An 18,635-nucleotide genomic window follows, 5' to 3' on the forward strand; every position below is an offset into this window, starting at 1 on the left:
CTTGATCATCTGTTGAACAATATTGCACTTCAAGAACATGGTCATGAATGAGCTTTCTGATGAAGTGCATGTGCAGTTCAATGTGTTTGTTGCGCTGATGTTGGACTGGATCTTTGCATAGTTGAATGCCACTTTGATTATCACACCGAAGTGTAGTCGGATGCTATTGCTGAAAGCCAAACTCTGGCAGGATCTGATGAAGCCACAGGGCCTCCTTACTAGCTTCTACGGCACCACAATATTCTACTTCTGCTGAAGAAAGAGAAATGGCACTTTGTTTCTTGCAAGCCCATGTAATAGGTCCTAAACCAAGAGTGAACACATAACCTGCAGTAGACTTCTGATCATCAAAGTCACCAGCCCAATCGGAATCAGTGAAACCAACCAATAGAGGAGATGCTTCTGCACTGTAATGAATCCCAAACTAAACTGTACCTCGAACATGATGAAGTATTCTTTTAGCTGCTTTCCAATGACTTTCATGTGGTTTTTGCATAAACCGAGAAATAAGGCCAACAACAAAAGAAAGGTCAGGACGAGTATGGGTCATATACAAAAGTTTTCCTAAAAGTTGACGGTATAAGGTAGCATCAACTTCAGGGGAAGTACAAGTGACTGAAAGTTTGGCTCTAGACTAAAAGGGAGAAGGGATGGCTTACAATCTTCCATGTGAAAATGGCATAGAAGATCACAGGCATACTTGGACTGGGAAAGGGAAATACCTTCCTTGGATTGCAAGACTTGAAGACCAAGAAAATAATGCAAGTGTCCTAAGTCTATCATTTCAAACTTCTTTTTAAGGCTGGACTTCACATGGTTTATAAGGCTAGGATCGCTACCAGTAAGGATAAGATCATCAACATAAATAACAAGAATGATAAGGGACTTGCCCACTTTCTTGGTGTAGATAGTATTGTCAGAATAACACCTAGAAAATCCAGTTTCTAAAAGAAAGCTATCCATTTTGGCATACCAAGCTTGAGGGGCTTGCTTGAGACCATAAAGGGATTTCTTAAGCCGACATACAAGGCTGGAGTCTGTTTGTATAAAGCCAGTAGGTTGTTCCATATAGATTTTTTCATGCAAGTCTCCATGCAAGAAGGCAGATTTAACATCCATCTGATGGAATTCCCATTTGAAAGAGGCAGCAAGGGAAAGAACAAGGTGGATAGAGTTCATTTTGGCAATAGGGGAGAAGGTTTCAGTATAGTCAATGCCTTCAACTTGTGAAAAACCCTTAGCAACAAGACGAACTTTATGTTTATCAACTTTTCCATTTGGGCCATACTTGGTTCTGTAAACCCATTTGCATCTAACAAGTTTTCATCCCTTTGGAAGAGGAACAAGATCCCATGTATCATTTGCCAATAATGAACGATATTCTTCATTCATAGATGCGTCCCAATCTGGATGGTCTGAAGCTTCTGCAAAGGTGTCAGGATCATAATTCGCTGAAGCTTGAGCGAGTAAAGAAGAGGCTCTATCGAACGTGTACGTCGCTGATCTGTAGGATCACCGGCAAGAGCACCTGCTACATCTCGAGTAGCACGGACCCATTTTGGAAGCTGAGGAGCTAAAGGAGGATCCTAAGAAGGTGGGGGAGCATTGTCATCCTTGCTGTCATCATCTGAAGAAGAAATATTTTCAGAAGTAGAAGGGATAGAGAGAGGTGGCACATCCGCCAAACTAGGCTCGCAAGCCGATATATTTTTAGCAAACTTTACATCTCTTCTAATGATAACATTTTTGGACTTAAGTGGAATAAGTTTGTATCCTTTGATATCTTCAGAATGTCCAACAAAAATACATTTTTCACTCTTAGGTTCTAAAGTTTTATGTTTCTCATCTGGAATATGGGCCCATGCTTCACTTCCAAAAACACGAAAGTGACTTACATCTGGTTTAATTGAGCTCCATGCTTCTTCTGGAGTGATATTCTTTAAAACCTTAGTAGGAGTGTGATTCATTATGTAATTTACACAGTTAATTGCTTCTGCCCAAAAATTAAGACTAAGTCCTTTAGATTGAAGCATACAATTAGTCATTTCCTTTAAGGTGCAATTCTTCCTTTCAGCTACACCATTCCGTTATGGAGTATATGGAACAATATGTTGCATTTGAATTCCATTCTCAGTGCAAAAGTTGATGAATTTGTTGTTAACATATTCTCCGCCATTATTAGATCTTAGCTTAAGAATTTGATGTCTAGATTGTTTTTCAACAAAGGCCTTAAAGGCCAAGAACATGTTAAATACTTCACTCTTGAGTTTTAAGAAGTATACCCAAGTGTGTCTGGAGAAATCATCAATGAAATTTAAGAAATACTTGTAGCTAGAGAATGAAACAACTGGAAGTGGACCACATAAATCACTATGCACAAGTTGTAAAGGGGTTGAGGCATGCCAAGAGGCACGTTTTTCAAAACTATCCAAATGATGTTTTCCGAGGACACATCTGAAACAAACACCATCTCTGCAGGATACCATTGGTAGAGTTGTCACCATATTTTCTTTACATAGATTCTGAAGGGAGCGATAGTTTAAGTGACCAAATCGCTCATGCCAAAGTTTGCTCACTTCATCATTATGAGCAACAAATACTGAGGGAAGATTTGATGACCAAAATTTGTTAAACTTATACAACCTTGTAGAATCATCAGTAATGCCAGTAGCTAAAATCTGTCTAGGATCTCTTAGGTCCTTAATTACAACATCGTGAGGTGAAAATTCAACGATTTTACCTTCACCTGAATGAGTTATCTGATATACAGATAGAAGGTTACAGGATAAGGTTGGAACACATAATACATCATTAAATTGACCATTGTCTATATGAACAGTTCTAGTCCCTACAACACTAAGAGATCTATCATGACCAACATATATATTTTTGGTGTTACAATCATTTAAAGAAGAAAACATGGCTTTGTTTTTGGCCATGTGATAAGAAGCTCCAGAATCAATGAGCCACTCATGAGAATTAGAAGAAGAAGATACATTTAGTGCATATCCAGACCGAGATGTTTGACAACCACATGCAGAAAGTGATATTCCTGAAGATGAAGTTGAAGTTGAAGAGTGCTCCAAATGGATGTTATGCTTCTTCATTTTTGCTTCCAAGGCTTCCATCTTCTTAAAGCATTTGGATACTAAGTGGCCATCTCGATTACAAAAGTGGCAATGTCTATCAGTCTTCTTCCCTTTGTTTTTATTTGCCTTATCATTTTCTTGAAATGATTTTTCATTTTGAGATTGAAATTGCTTAGGACCCTTGTTTGGTTTAGGACCATTCTTTTTAGGATACAACTTCTTAGGATTCTTTTAATTTGGTTGCTGATGAGCGGCTAAGGCTTTCTTAGAAGAGCTTCCAAGATTAAGAAGACCAAGATGTAAGAGTTTTTCTTGTTCTCTTATTAAAGAATCACGAAAGGCATCAAAGGAAGGGGACTTGTAGTCTTGTCCTTGAGAAATGAAGGCTTCTCTTGTAGAATGGAAGGTGGAAACAAACATAGAGTAGGTTGGTCCCAACTTAGAAGAATGGAATAGATAAGGTTACCATCTTCTTTCTTAACCTTAACACCTTCCAAGAGAAGTCTAAGGGTCTTGAACTTGGACAAAAAATCTTCAATGGAAGAAAAATGATTGGGGTCCAATGTAAGCAACTCATTTTCAAGTTGATGGGCTCTAAGTTCATTTTTAATTCCAAAAACTTTAGTGATCTGTTTCATTGCTTCATTAGGAGTATCAAGTTCTAATATGGAATCTAAGTTCTGGAGAAATAGACATCCCTATCAACCCACATGCTTGATCTTGCCTATTTTCCCATTTGGTTGCCTTATCTTCATCTTTCGGTTTGGTTTCTTGGCCTGAGGCTATTCTGTAAAGACCTTTACTTCTAAGTAAATCCACAATGTAGGACCACCATTGGAAGTAGTTGGTGCTGTCAAGAATAAATTGGCATGGACTTTCCATTTTAACAAAAACTAAAGCTATAGATGCTGAAACTAAGTGTTCCAATGGAAAGATCTCGAAAAATTAGGCTGATTAAAAAAATACGGCTCTGAAAACAACTTCCGGATGAAGAAGTTATGGCTTTTTGAAGAAAAGTTGTTGAAGATGTCGACGAAGTGCGGGAATGTGCGGAAATGAATGATAATGTTATATTTAAAAAAAATCCGCCCCCTTTCCAAACTTAATCTAATTAGCTCAACAAAAAGAAAGACTTGAAATCAAGACCTATACTCTCATAAAGTAGCTTTGGACCAAGTGAGCTAGATTAAAAGGTTAGTAATTTTTGGAAAATAGGAAGGGGGGTTTTCACGGACATACAAAAAAAACAAAACTTTCAGCTTGAAGTTAGCTTTAGCCGGAAACTAAATATTTTCCTCAATGTTTTTGATTTTCCGAGATCACAATAAGCCGCGGCGGAAAAGGGCATACACATGAGAAAAATCCTTCCTTTCTGTTTTTGATTTGCTCAAGAGTCATAGGGAAAAGAGCATACGCAGAAATGAGAGGTATAGATCCAGTAATAAAAAAAACAAAGAGCTAAATAAACCAAAATAAAAATGATGTAGCTAGGGCTATCAGAAACCTTTTCGTGTCAAACGAAAGGGGTTCCTCACTGGAATAGATGCTCCTAACACAATAGAGCAGTCCTCTCGGCCTGAAAGTAGTCAGTAACAGTAGATCTAGGAAACGACAATCGGATGTAGTTCTACCAGCTTCAGATTTGGATCACCAATGGATGCAACCCTCAAATAGCTCTGATACCATGTAGGAATTTATAGGGTAAGTTCCTCAGATAGAACACCAAAGGACACCACTTACAAACAGATCATAGATCAATATACCAGTATTGTTGACGTGGTTAAAACCCTCAAAGAGGGAAACCGTCCATGGCCTGAGCCAACGCGGCCACTTCAGGCAATTTATTAATAAAAGAATGAAAATTTACATAAGCTTCTCTCATGAACGGTTACCCTACAAATGACCCTCCATGCTCTTTAAATAGAGATCATGGACCAATCGGGTGTTAAGCCACGGATCAAGTGTCGGTAATACCGAGGAGAGAATGAACCATCGGATCACTTCATGTCTAGAGCATATCATGACCGTCGGATTGTAAGTTACAAAAGTACATAGTAAAGAAACACACTTTACCTAACTCTACACTAGACCAAGTTATACTTAACTATTTCCTATGTGTCGGAATATCCTAACATTGGAAAATCATCCCCGGAAAAACCCAATTTTGGAAAACCGGTGCAACATATAGAGGGTTTGTATTATTAAGTAGATTTTGTGAATACAACTAGGGTGCAAGAAATGGCTCACCCAATAGAGAATTTCCTCGATAATAGTACCTCTATCTAGAGACAGATATTCTAGAAAATCAGCAACCAGATGATCAAACCCCACAACGACTCCAGCTGTTCCCTATGTTGGATAGCGAAATCTACTCCAAGAATTGCATCACTCCTCTAGGAGCTGCATCACCCTATTCCGGCTCAAAATATACTGATCTGCTCCCAGTCTGCCCCACATAATCTCCACAGCGTTGCCTCTGAAGCCGTCTACGAATTCTGCGTTAGCCTCTATGACTTCTACGTCAGCCTCTACGACCCTCTGCGTCCTCTGTGTCAGCTCCTATGGCCTTTGTGTCAGCTCTTCTAGGGCTTGCGTTGTATCTCCCAGCACTTCACTGCATCTCTGCTATGTATTCTTTAGCCTCAGATGAAAATACCTTACTGAACTGCCCCTCACTGCAACTCTGATCACTAACTCGACTTCCTCAGCAAACCTCGCCCTAGAAAATCGAATTATTTGATCACGTGGTGTATCTCTAACTAACCCTCAAGTCTCCTCTTATACTTTTCCTGTTGATGAATCAACAACTGAGATTAAGTCCCTAATCAAAGGCTAAGATTAGAACAGACTTGATCCTTGTCACTTAGAACTTTCTCACCCATATTTTATTAGTACACATTAATATTTTTATTTTCCTAAGTTTAGACTTAGGAACCCATTAAAAATATTAATTATTTTAATAACTCCTCATCCGGGTGGAATTTCTCGAAACAATTTCTGGGTCTTGGAGATCCCATGTGCCTTAGCCCCTCCACCAATTTTCAAGGTTGGAGCACATTTGATGCTACCCAAAATCAACAATAAACACTTGTAGACCCTTCCTCTCATTGTTATTATGATCCACACTTGCTGCTGATCTTTACTTAGTAGATTTGAGCCCATCTTTGAGTGAGAACGCACTTCTGGAAGTCAAGGTCCCATTTTCCATCAAGATTGCGCATAACAAAACAAGTTCCTTTAGAGTGCACTTCAGAGTAACAAGGGTCCCGTCCACTTGAAAGTTGCACCTAGTAAGGAGCACTCTCTCTCTTGAGCGCACAATGCACCAAGAAGTATCAATCCCAACCATCTTGTCCATTTTTTGTGTGCCCTGTGCCCTCACTATCTCCTCTTGAGTGCACAATGCACTGTCAAGTCTCAATGTGCCTGTCTTGTTCCTTGTGGCTGCGCCTTGTGCCCTTCCAAGTCTTTATCTCTTTCTTGTTGAGCATATGGCACACCCTTAAGACTAAACCAGACCTTCTCTGCCCACTATTGTTGTGACCTGCACCCTATCCTTTGTCCTAGCACAGTGCTCACCTTCAGTCACTGATCAAGTCACCTTGTCTAACTTGTGATAGGTTTGTGCTCTCATCTAGACCGGATCTTCCCTTGCCACTGTATTTTGAATAGTTTGCTCGTGTTAGATATGGAATTTCTTGAAACTAATTCATGTTTTTCATGTGTGCATTTCCACTTGCAGGTATTCCAAATACAAGTTAAATTTCTCTGTTATCATTTGGTAAAATAATGCCTCCTACTACCCATTGAGTTGTCTCAAAAGAAACCTCAAAAGCAAGTATTAAGGAGGCAATGTAGATTGTTAAGCCAAAAGTTCCTATTCTTTCATATACAAAATGATTTATAAACAAATCCATCAAAGTCTCATGGAAGAAAATTAAGGATACTTTCATGCAAAAGCAATTTCATGAAGATTTGGAGGATAGGGAAGTTTACATTAACATCAAAAGGTCCAGAATTAAACTAGTTTTTTGACTCTATATATGGATTCAGCACCCTGAAAAACCTTTGGGGCACTTCGATTGTGATTTCAATAAATTCCTGCAGGATTTTACAGAAATTTGACCGGAAAAACTCACCGGAAAAGCTTTCAAAATATCGCACTAAAGACAACTCAAGGATTAAATATCAACTCAGGTGAAGAGACATGTTTAATAAGGATTCTAACTCTACTTATTTATCTTTCAATTTCCAAGGCCTCCCTGAAATTATGGTGATGAAAATGTTTTGATTTTAAAATGAGGATTAAATATCAATTGAGGTGAAGAGACATGTTTAATTAGGATTCTAACTCTACGCACTTTTTAACCTTTCAATTAGGCCTCCCTAAACTTATGGTGATGAAAATGTTTTAATATTAAAATGAGGGTTAAATATCAATTGAGGTGAAGAGACATCTTTGATAAGGATTCTAACTCTACTTATTCACCTTTCGATTTCCAAGTCTTCTCTAAACTTATGGTGATGAAAATGTCTTGATATTAAAATGAAGATCAAATATCAATTAAGGTGAAGAGACATGTTTAATAAGGATTCTAAGTCTATGCACTTATTTATCTTTCAATTTCCAAATCCTCTATAAACTTATGGTGACGAAAATGTTTTGATATTAAATATCAATTGAGGTGAAGAGACATGTTTGATAAAGATTCTAACTCTACGCACTTATTTACCTTTCAATTTTTAAGGCTTCCCTAAATTTATGATAATAAAAAATTTTGATATTAAAATGAAAATTAAATATCAATTGAGGTGAAGAAATATGTTTAATAAAAATTCTAACCCTACTCACTTATTTACTTTTCAATTTCCAAAACTTCCCTAAATTTATGATAATGAAAATAGTTTGATATTAAAACTAGGATTAAATATCAATAAGGATTCTAACTCTACGCACTTATTTAAGTAAAACCGCGTGGAAACACACGGGATTCTAACTCCACGCACTTATTTAAGTAAAAACGCGTGGAAACACACGGATTGGTAACGGTAGCATTTTTTTTTTAATCACCCGGGTATAGTTCTAGAGAGAGGCTCTACATTGCAATCCTCCCTCGAATCTATACCCTATTTTGAAACACTCTTAACTAAGGTCTTACTTAGCGCTTTGTATCGATCTCATCCGCCCTCTGGTGGAAACTCTTGAACTCAGGCCCTCCTTGGCAATTTGTATCGATATCATCCGAGGGCTTCCCATCTCTGTTTCTATTTTTCATATGACAATCGCTGCTGATTCCAACAACAATACCTGCTACGACGTCTTCATCAGCCATAGAGGGCCAGACGTGAAGAAGACATTCGCCACTCATCTGTATCGCCGCCTCATTTCCTATGGACTGCGAGTTTTTCTGGACTACAAGGACCTGCAAGAGGGAGAAGACTTTCCTTCTCAAATTAAAAGTGCTATTAGCACCGCCTCCCTCCACATTGCAATTTTTTCTCCCACATATGCCGATTCACAATGGTGTCTGGACGAGCTGGTGCTCATGTTGGAGTCGAGGGCTCCTATTATTCCAGTGTTTCACCATGTAAAGCCCACTGAACTTCGGAGGACACACGGCGAAGGAGTCTATGCTACATCTCTACGGAACCTCGAAAAGAAGACAAAGTCCAATTCTCAACCCCATTACGACTCTGAAACTATTGAGAACTGGAGAAATGCTCTTTCACGGGTTGCAGACATAAGTGGGTTGGATCTCGAGGCATTTAACGGGTGAGGAATTTGACTCTTCTCCCCCTTCCCATTTTATTTTGCATACAAAATGCACTATGCAAAAATGATACTTAAGGTTGTTGGAAATTTCTGCTGATTTCAAACAAAATACTGAACAGAGCAGAACAATGCTCTGATACCACTGTTGGGGATTTTTCTGTTAAAATCCCAAAAACAAATAAACTGAACACACACAGAGGCAATGCTCTGTTTTTCTCTCCATGGGATCTTTTGCACAGGGAAGCTTAAAAAATAAAATTCGGAGAATAGAGTATTACACACCCAGAAAAAGATTTGTATTCATTAAAATATAATGCCTTATACATATTCATCCTCTTTCACTCAGAGGGATTCACCAAAAAAAATACATTTCAACCACCAAAAGAAACTCTGTCTCCTCCTGAGATTTTACACTGCTGGTGTGTAAAAATCCTTTTTCATTTACTGCTATAAAACCCTTTTACATTTACTGGTGTAAAAATAAATTTTTACATGTGCAGTAAATTTTACATTACATTCACAAAAAAAAATCTTTACTCACACTATACGAATCTTCATTCTTCCCTTCGTTTGGGCAATCAACAAGAATTACATTTCAACCTGGGTTTTTGTTTCGCACTGCTGTGCGGTATCTCACCTTTGTTCACACGCTCCTCAACTCAAACAACAATTAACAAAAAACATATTGCATCCCCCTGTTCTCTATTCGCACTGCTGTGCATTCATTCTTTTTATTCACAGGCGCGTGAGTTCAGCAGCTTCGTTTTACAAAATGGTCAACCATTCAACCAAAAGCATAACATGTATAATGTATGTGCAATACAAAAATAATAACACGTTTGATCTATGTTAAAAAATATATGCCGTATAAGAAAACTTAAATGCTTTACCAACTTTCTACGACCATGTTTAAATTCGATTTAATTCTTTTGCAGACGGAACCGGCGGTCAAACGTTTGAGTTTACTCCACGCAAGGTAATTAATGTTGGCTCGAATGCATGTTGAAACGATGGACGACGGAGATCTTTGAACCCCTTCGGACAGCTGACAAAGATTTCGGGAGCCCACTTCATGCCGAACGTTAGGCTCCGATAAACCTGTACGGAAGGAAAAATGCTGAGGACGCGTGGCTGAAAACAATTGCATCGGAGTCGATTGTCTGGAAACCACTTCACACCAAAAGGCGGTCCGAAATCTGTCAGGTGGTTTGTTAAAGCGGTTTTGTTGCTGCGTGCTGGCTGAGTCGTCGCTGTCCACGTCCGCGTCCATGCTGATTTCTGCTGCAGTTGGAATTAATATTCCAACACTCCCCCTTAATTTCAACTGCTGTAAAATAACATCTTCCTCACATAGAGGGATTCACCAACTGCTTCAGATGCAGTTCCACAACCAATCAAAAGAGTCTTCCTCTTAACAGAGGGATTCACCTGAGACTGTGCTGAAGAGCACCTTCCTCTTGACAGAGGGATTCACCAGTTTATGCTAACAAGCATCTTCCTCTTGACAGAGGGATTCACCATGACACTGTGCTGAAAAGCACCTTCCTCTTGATAGAGGGATTCTCCAACATGCCTTCTTCAGAGGCACTTCAATCTGTCTCTTACATTCATTTAGCACATACGCGCTGCAGCGTATTGCCTTTTGTTTTCTCAACAGAACAACTGCAAAGATTTCACGCTGTTGTGTTTTCTTTGCATTACATTTCACTTGCGCTACTGCGCATTCCCTTCCTGTTGTTTTCACAATGAACAACAACCAAAACTTCACGCTGCTGCCTGCTCCCCTTCATTGATTACAATCGCACTGCTGCTGTGTCTCACTTGCATTTCAGATGCAAAAAACAAAAAAATTTCATGCTGCTGCATTTTTCATATTCACATTGTTGTGTGTTTTTACTACATATTCTCCAACAACAAAAACAAGACTTACATTACCCTTTTCACTTCTGCACACTGCTGCATGTTTTTCTTCCTTTTGTTTTCAAAATGGACAATAACCAAAAAAACTTCACTGCACTTACATTCGCACTGCTGTGCGTAAAAACATTTTCTTTTCACCGCGCTGTTGCACTTCACATTTCAACGCTGCCCCTTTTTCTTCTCCGCACTTCTGTGCATATTGCATTGCATATGTGATAAAAAACAAAGCAAAAACATTACATTTTTCAACACCGCTGCGTATTACATTTCAGAGGGATTAACAAAAAGATTTCATTTGCGCTCTGCTGCGCTGCAATAAATCCTCCACGCAATCTCCATGCCCTGCAGACTTTTTTTTTTTTTTTTTTTGCTTTTATGGCAGATTTAATTCCATATCTCTCCCCTATAAGAAGATAACTTCGCAAAGTTACAAAAATTACAGGCTCCCCTTAACTGTATGCATCATCTTCTTTCAGCAAAGTTTTCTCAAAAGAAACTTAGATCAGCTGGAGAGCTCAAGGGACTTTCGCACTGTATTTCCTTCCTTCTCCATACTTGTGTAACTTTCTTCTTTTGCATGGGTCTAGCTTGCGTAGGAGCCCATGTTAAGTTACAATCACGTGCCATATGCCCAATGTTATGACACTTGAAACATTCTACATTGTTCATGAATAAGATTTCATGATTTCTTCCTATAAAATTGTTTCTTGGAGGTTGTTGGAGACTATAACATCTATCTCTATGAAATGCTCTACAGTCTTTTGCCATATGACCAAAGTTTGAACAAGAATAACAATAACTAAAAAATGAACTTTGGTACCTGGGAGATGGAGGTTTCCTTGATGTACTTCTGAAGCCTTGTTGCCTTGAGATCTTTTGATGATAACCATTGCCTCTTACCTCTTTGACATCAGCTACATTTCTTCTTGGAGCTGGTTTTCTGCTTGGAGTAGGATTTCTTCTATTGTAGCCTTGATCTTTCTCCTTGTCTTTGCTGGAACTAGGAGCATCACAATTTCTTTCTGGCTTCTTCACATTTCCTTTGCTTAAAGCATTTTCATTCTTGTTTGAAGGTTCACCTACATACCCGAGTCCTGATTTATCAGATGGAGATCTGTGGTAGCTGAGCATGTCATCCAAGGCTTGAGAGCTCTTCATGATTTTGTTCATCCCTTCAACCTTTTTCCTGAGGAGAACAATCTCTTCTTCCAATCTTTCACATTCATTATTTCTCTTTGTAAGTTGTTCCTCAGTTTCTTCCTTGCTACGAGTAGCTTCAGCTGCTACTATTTTAAGGGAGATAATATCTGACTTCATTTTGGAGATTTCTGCTTGACTGCTCTCCATTCTCTTTTCAACTTCTTGTGCCTGCTTCCTGGCTTCTTGTAGTTCAGACTTAAGGGAGGAGACCTCTACCTTGTACTGTCCAATCTCTTCTACAAGTTTGTTCACTCTCTTGTGCCTTTGTTCAAGTTGACTTGACAAGGCGTCTTCCTGCTTCTTTGCTCTATTCAACTGATTTGTCATGGATATGACTTCTTCATGATGCTTCCTTTTGCTTTGATCAAGTTCCTTCTTAAGCTTGGCGAGCTCTTCATCATTTTCTTTTACTTGAAGCTTGATGAGGTCAACCTTCTCATTTTCAGCTTCTATAATGGGTTCATAATTTCCTTCTTGACTGATGGTCATGGTCAGTGCTCCCTTTGCATGAAGGTCATGAAGTCTGTCCCATATATCCTTTGCTGATGTATATTTTCCTAGATTCTTCTTTATAGAATCAGGCAGTCCATCCAAGATTATCTTTGCTGCTTTTGCATTGTACTCCTTGGATTCTCTATCCATCTTGCTATCATCCATCACTGATTCCCAAATTTCAATCCCTTCAGACTTTAAGAAAGTCCTCATTTTTATTTCCCATATATCAAAGTTCCCATTGAACCTTGGAGCCTCAAATAGAATGCTTTCAAATAGATTGTTTTCTATTTTAGTAGAAGAGGGAGACACAACCTTAGAAGGTTTGGAGACTTTTTTCTTTGACCTTGCCATTCTTAACTATGTTTAAAATACCTGACTGTGTTTTTAAAACAACTGACTGTTTCTTCAGCAATAACACAAAAACTGATCTGAGAAATACCTGGGATTCTTTTGCCTAAGACTTCACTCTGCTGGAGAAGTTGCTGCAGCAAAAGGAACCTTCCTTCAGCTTCTTTGACGTCTTCAAAGAGCCTGGACTAGCTCTGATACCATGTTGGAAATTTTTGCTGATTTCAAACAAAATACTGAACAGAGCAGAACAATGCTCTGATACCACTGTTGGGCATTTTTCTATTAAAATCCCAAAAACAAATAAACTGAACACACACAGAGGCAATGCTCTGTTTTTCTCTCCACGGGATCTTTTGCACAGGGAAGCTTAAAAAATAAAATTCTGAGAACAGAGTATTACACACCCAGAAAAAGATTTGTATTCATTAAAATATAATGCCTTATACATATTCATCCTCTTTCACTCAGAGGGATTCACCAAAAAAAATACATTTCAACCAACAAAAGAAACTCTGTCTCCTCCTGAGATTTTACACTGCTGGTGTGTAAAAATCCTTTTTCATTTACTGCTATAAAACCCTTTTACATTTACTGGTGTAAAAATAAATTTTTACATGTGCAGTAAATTTTACATTACATTCACAAAAAAAATCTTTACTCACACTATACGAATCTTCATTCTTCCCTTCGTTTGGGCAATCAACAAGAATTACATTTCAACCTGGGTTTTTGTTTCGCACTGCGGTATCTCACCTTTGTTCACATGCTCCTCAACTCAAACAACAATTAACAAAAAACATATTGCATCCCCCTGTTCTCTATTCGCACTGCTGTGCATTCATTCTTTTTATTCACAGGCGCGTGAGTTCAGCAGCTTCGTTTTACAAAATGGTCAACCATTCAACCAAAAGCATAACATGTATAATGTATGTGCAATACAAAAATAATAACACGTTTGATCTATGTTAAAAAATATATGCCGTATAAGAAAACTTAAATGCTTTACCAACTTTCTACGACCATGTTTAAATTCGATTTAATTCTTTTGCAGACGGAACCGGCGGTCAAACGTTTGAGTTTACTCCACGCAAGGTAATTAATGTTGGCTCGAATGCATGTTGAAACGATGGACGGCGGAGATCTTTGAACCCCTTCGGACGGCTGACAAAGATTTCGAGAGCCCACTTCATGTCGAACGTTAGGCTCCGATAAACCTGTACGGAAGGAAAAATGCTGAGGACGCGTGGCTGAAAACAATTGCATCGGAGTCGATTGTCCGGAAACCACTTCACACCAAAAGGCGGTCCGAAATCTGTCAGGTGGTTTATTGAAGCGGTTTTGTTGCTGCGTGCTGGCTGAGTCGTCGCTGTCCACGTCTGCGTCCACACTGATTTCTGCTGGAGTTGGAATTAATATTCCAACAAAGGTTTTATTAATTTTATAATTTAACTAATATGTATGTGTGGGTGGGTGAATAACTAGCGATGAGGGTGAGCTCGTGGATAAGATCGTTGAAGTTGTCTTCAGAAAAGGTGTTAGAACACCGTTGAATGTGGCTAGATATCCCACTGGTTTGGAGGAGAAAGTACAAGATTTTGAAACGGAAGTATTGTTTCAGCAGTGGAGCGGAATAGTTTAGGCCGTCGGCATCACCGGCTTAGGTGGAGTGGGGAAGACAACCCTAGCTATTGAACTGTTCAACAGGAAGAGCTCAGAGTACAGTAAATCTTACTTTTTATTTGATGTAAGAGAAAATGCTAAAAAATCATTGCATTCCTTGCAGAGCCAACTTCTCAAGGGCTTGCTTCAATTGGAATTGCATATAGACAACTGGAAGGACGGTATTGAAAAACTCAAGAAGCATCTATCGTCTTGTACAGTTTTACTAGTGTTAGATGATGTAGATCACCAGGATCAAGTATTTGCACTTTTGGCCCATCTGGATGTCCTACACCACGATAGCTTAATTTTGATCACATCCTGTGACAAGGATGTCCTTGCAAGGTCAGGAGTACAAGAGTCATCAATTTATCAGTTGAGTGGCCTTAACACAGAACGCTCCAGAGAGCTCTTCTGCTCTCATGCTTTCTGCAATCCCCATCCATTACCGGGATTTGAATATCTGGTTGATAAGTTTTTGAAGGCTTGCAATGGATTGCCTTTATCCTTAAAAGTCTTTGGCGGGCTTCTTTATGGAAACACCGATAAATCTTACTGGGAAATTGAATTGGAGGAATACTTAGAAAAACAATGCCGGATGAGATACAAAACATCCTCCAGATTAGTTACGATGAACTTAAAAGAGAAGAACAACAAATTTTCCTGGACATTGCCTACTTTTTCATAGGTATAGACAGGGATACTGCCATAAGTGTATGGGACACCTCAGGTTGGAATGGCAAGCGCGGGTTTCAAAGTTTACTGAATAATCGAAGTCGAAGTGTACATGGAGTACAATTATGAACTAGTGGAAGAATGCAACATGGTATAAGAATGCATGATCACCTCATAGATATGGGGAGAGATCTTGCTAATAGTTCAGGATTCCCGTGTCGTCTTTGGTGTGGCACAAAGCACATGGAGGATTTGTTGCAACAATCTTCTGCATGTAGTCAATCTTTCAATCTTCTATATACCATTCAATAAAAATTTAGTCAAATCTTTCAATCTTCTATATGTTGGAAGATATTAATTCCAACTACCACTGTTAATGCAGTAGCTAGATTAATCTAGAATACAGCAGATAGTCAAAGTGCAGGTTCTGGAGAAGTCGGCAGCAAGCGGCGGTAGTCGGCAAATCACTGTAGAATTTACGGCTATCCGTGTGTATAAATTTGTGTGTTTGTTAATACAATGATCAAGCTCATTTTCATGAGTCTTCAGTGTGTTCTGTGTTTAACTGTGTGCTGTAGTGTTTCTAAGTTGGTATAGGAGCTCAGGTGAACTGCGAACTCAGAGCAAGTGGGCTCGGTGGTGAAGAAGGAAGTGAGTTTGAAGGCACGGTTGTGCGCAAAGATAGTAGTGGAGTTAATATTACAGAAGCGTTGTGAAGCATGTGCGTTGAAGTTGAGTGCTGTCGTGAGACTGTTGAGTCTAGCCGTCTAGCCTAGTATTTGTATGGGCCATTGGAGAAGGCCGAATCTTTTCTCGTGGAAGAGAGCATTCGCTGTTGAGTGAACTTGTAGCGCTGTGATATTGTATGTATGAGCTCCCTGGAAGCGTGGGAGACGTGTTGAGCTAAAGATTGTAAAGAATTTCCAGTCGAAAGTGAAGCTGCTGAAGACTGTTGCCATTTGGAGGAGACAGTGTGTTAAGTGTTGGTGAGCCGTGAGCGTGGGCGACAGAGTTCTGTTTTCTGGTGTTGGTGAGGCTGCTTTGTGCTCTTAATACTATAGACCATTCAATAAAAATCTGGGTACAGTTTCTTACTTCGTCTTTGATGTTAAAAAGTGCTAGACCTGTCTGGCTGTCGCTTTAAGAGGCTTCCCGACTCATTTGGGAATTTATCGAGGTTAGAAGGCATCAAAATGTCTGTTTGCACTGGCTTGGAGAGGCTTCCAGACTCCTTCGGGAATTTATCCAGGCTGGAACACATCGACCTGTCTTGTTGCCGTAGGTTGAAGAGCCTTCCCGACTCCTTCGGGAATTTATCCAGGCTAGAAGACATCAATCTGTCTCGCTGCACTGACTTGGAGAGGCTTCCGGACTCCTTCGTGAATTTATCCAGGCTAAAACACATCAACTTGTCTTACTGCTATAAGTCTTATAGGTCTTTCTCGAGACGCTTCGCGACTCCTTTGGTAATTTATCGAGGCTTAGAGAGGCTTCCCGACTCCTTTGGAAATTTATCGACGCTAGAATATATCAACCTGTCTGGCTGCCGTCGCTTGAAGAGCCTTCCCGACTTCTTAGGGAATTTATCGAGTCTACAAAACATCGACCTGTCTGAATGCCATACCTTCGGGAGGCTACCCGACTCATTCGGGAATTTATCGACGCTAGAATATATCGACCTGTCTGGCTGCCGTCGCTTGAAGAGGCTTCCCGACTCGTTCGGGAATTTATCGACGCTAGAATATATCAACCTGTCTGACTGCCGTCGCTTGAAGAGGCTTCCCGACTCCTCCGGGAATTTATCGAGGCTGGAACTCATATACCTCATTGAATGCCGGGAAATGGGGAGACTTCCCCACTCCTTTCGGAATTTAATCAAGCTTGAATATCTTGACTTAAGGGGTAGCGATAAGTTAACCATCCCTGGTGGAACTTTTCGAAAGATTACCCTTGAACGCATGTGTCTCCCTGAATGGGGTATCGAAGTTTTTCCCCCGCAAGTTGCTCATCAGTGGTCGCCGGGAAAATTACTGTTGTGGCTTATAAACTTAACAGAATGGCCAAGCGCCATTGGAGAGGCAGGCCATTTGGAAAAATTGGTATTAAAAGCGCCTTTCTTAGAAGCGTTGCCGCCTTCTTTCTATTTTCCAAGGTTATATGAATATTTATAAATATATGCTCATTTAGTACGTTTCTTTTTTTATTATTCAACATTTTATTTCACTTATAAGTTAGTTAATTATGTCTATTTTCTAAGGTTTTATGAATATTTATAAATCTCTGCTCGGTAGGGTGCATGTGCATCAATCACTGAAATGAAATGAAATGATATTTTAAAGTCCACAAGACTAAAAATAGTCTATGAGACCATTAGTTCCCTATTTTTTGCTCTTTGCAATTCAGTCTTTTTCCGATTCAAATTGATGATGAGCTGACCCAATTGAATTGATGGATGCCACTACTTAATTCAGTGCCTTTTTTTTATTCGATATTTTTTTTTTTTATACATTAATTTCACTCATAAGTTTGTTAATTATGTTTATAAGCATGTTTATTTTAAGATTGAATTTTTAATAATTATTATGTTATTTTAATCAATTTATCTTAAATATATTAATTAAAAAATGTCATATTGATAAATTTGGTATGCACCATGGTATATTATTTTAAGATTGATTTTTCAAAATTTTAATTTAATAATTATTATTAAGTTGATGGTATAAATTTAGTCTTTAAAAATTATGATAGAATATTGAAATATGTTAGAATATTTTTAGTAATCACATTAATCAATAGTTAAAATTTATTTGTCATTTAAATTAATTTATCTCAAATTAATTAATTAAAGAAAATGTCCATCTTCCAAAATATTGAAATATGACATAATATTTTTAGTAATCGCATTGACCAATAGTTAAAATTTATTTATCATTTAGATCAATTTATCGCAAATTAATTAATTAAAGATCGTAGTAATCACATTGACCAATAGTTAAAATTTATTTGTTATTTAAATCAATTTATCTCAAATCAATTAATTCAAGAAAATGTCCATATTAGATATATGATATTAATAATATTACACATATGATATTGATAAACTTGATATGGACCATGGTATTGATAAGCTTGATATGTAAAATGGTATTATAGCAAACACTATTTATAAGTTAAAAAAATAAATGTATACATTTGGTTAAGTCATATATTAATTGTTCATACATATTACACATATGATATTGATAAGCATGGTATAGACTATGGTATTGATAAGCTTGATATGTAGCATGGTATTATAGCAAACACTATTTACAAGTTAAAAATATTTAAAAATAAAATGTATACATTTGATTAACTAATATATTAATTATATATAATTAATAATAATGATAATTTAAAATAAAATTATAATTTAGTTAGTTTTTATGAATTTTTTAATTTTGATAATAAGAAATGTATTATGGTTAAGTGTT

General features: G+C 38.2%; 1 pseudogene; it reads left to right on the forward strand.

The window, feature by feature from the left end:
• Positions 1-8,365: 8,365 nt before the first annotated feature.
• LOC149206160 (disease resistance protein Roq1-like) lies at positions 8,366-17,333 on the forward strand (annotated as a pseudogene).
• The last annotated feature ends 1,302 nt before the right edge of the window (positions 17,334-18,635 follow it).

The sequence above is a fragment of the Pinus tabuliformis genome, chromosome 1_2 (assembly GCF_031772625.1).
Source record: "Pinus tabuliformis cultivar Carrire ecotype Pingquan chromosome 1_2, CPIR1, whole genome shotgun sequence".
Classification (NCBI taxonomy): domain Eukaryota; kingdom Viridiplantae; phylum Streptophyta; class Pinopsida; order Pinales; family Pinaceae; genus Pinus; species Pinus tabuliformis.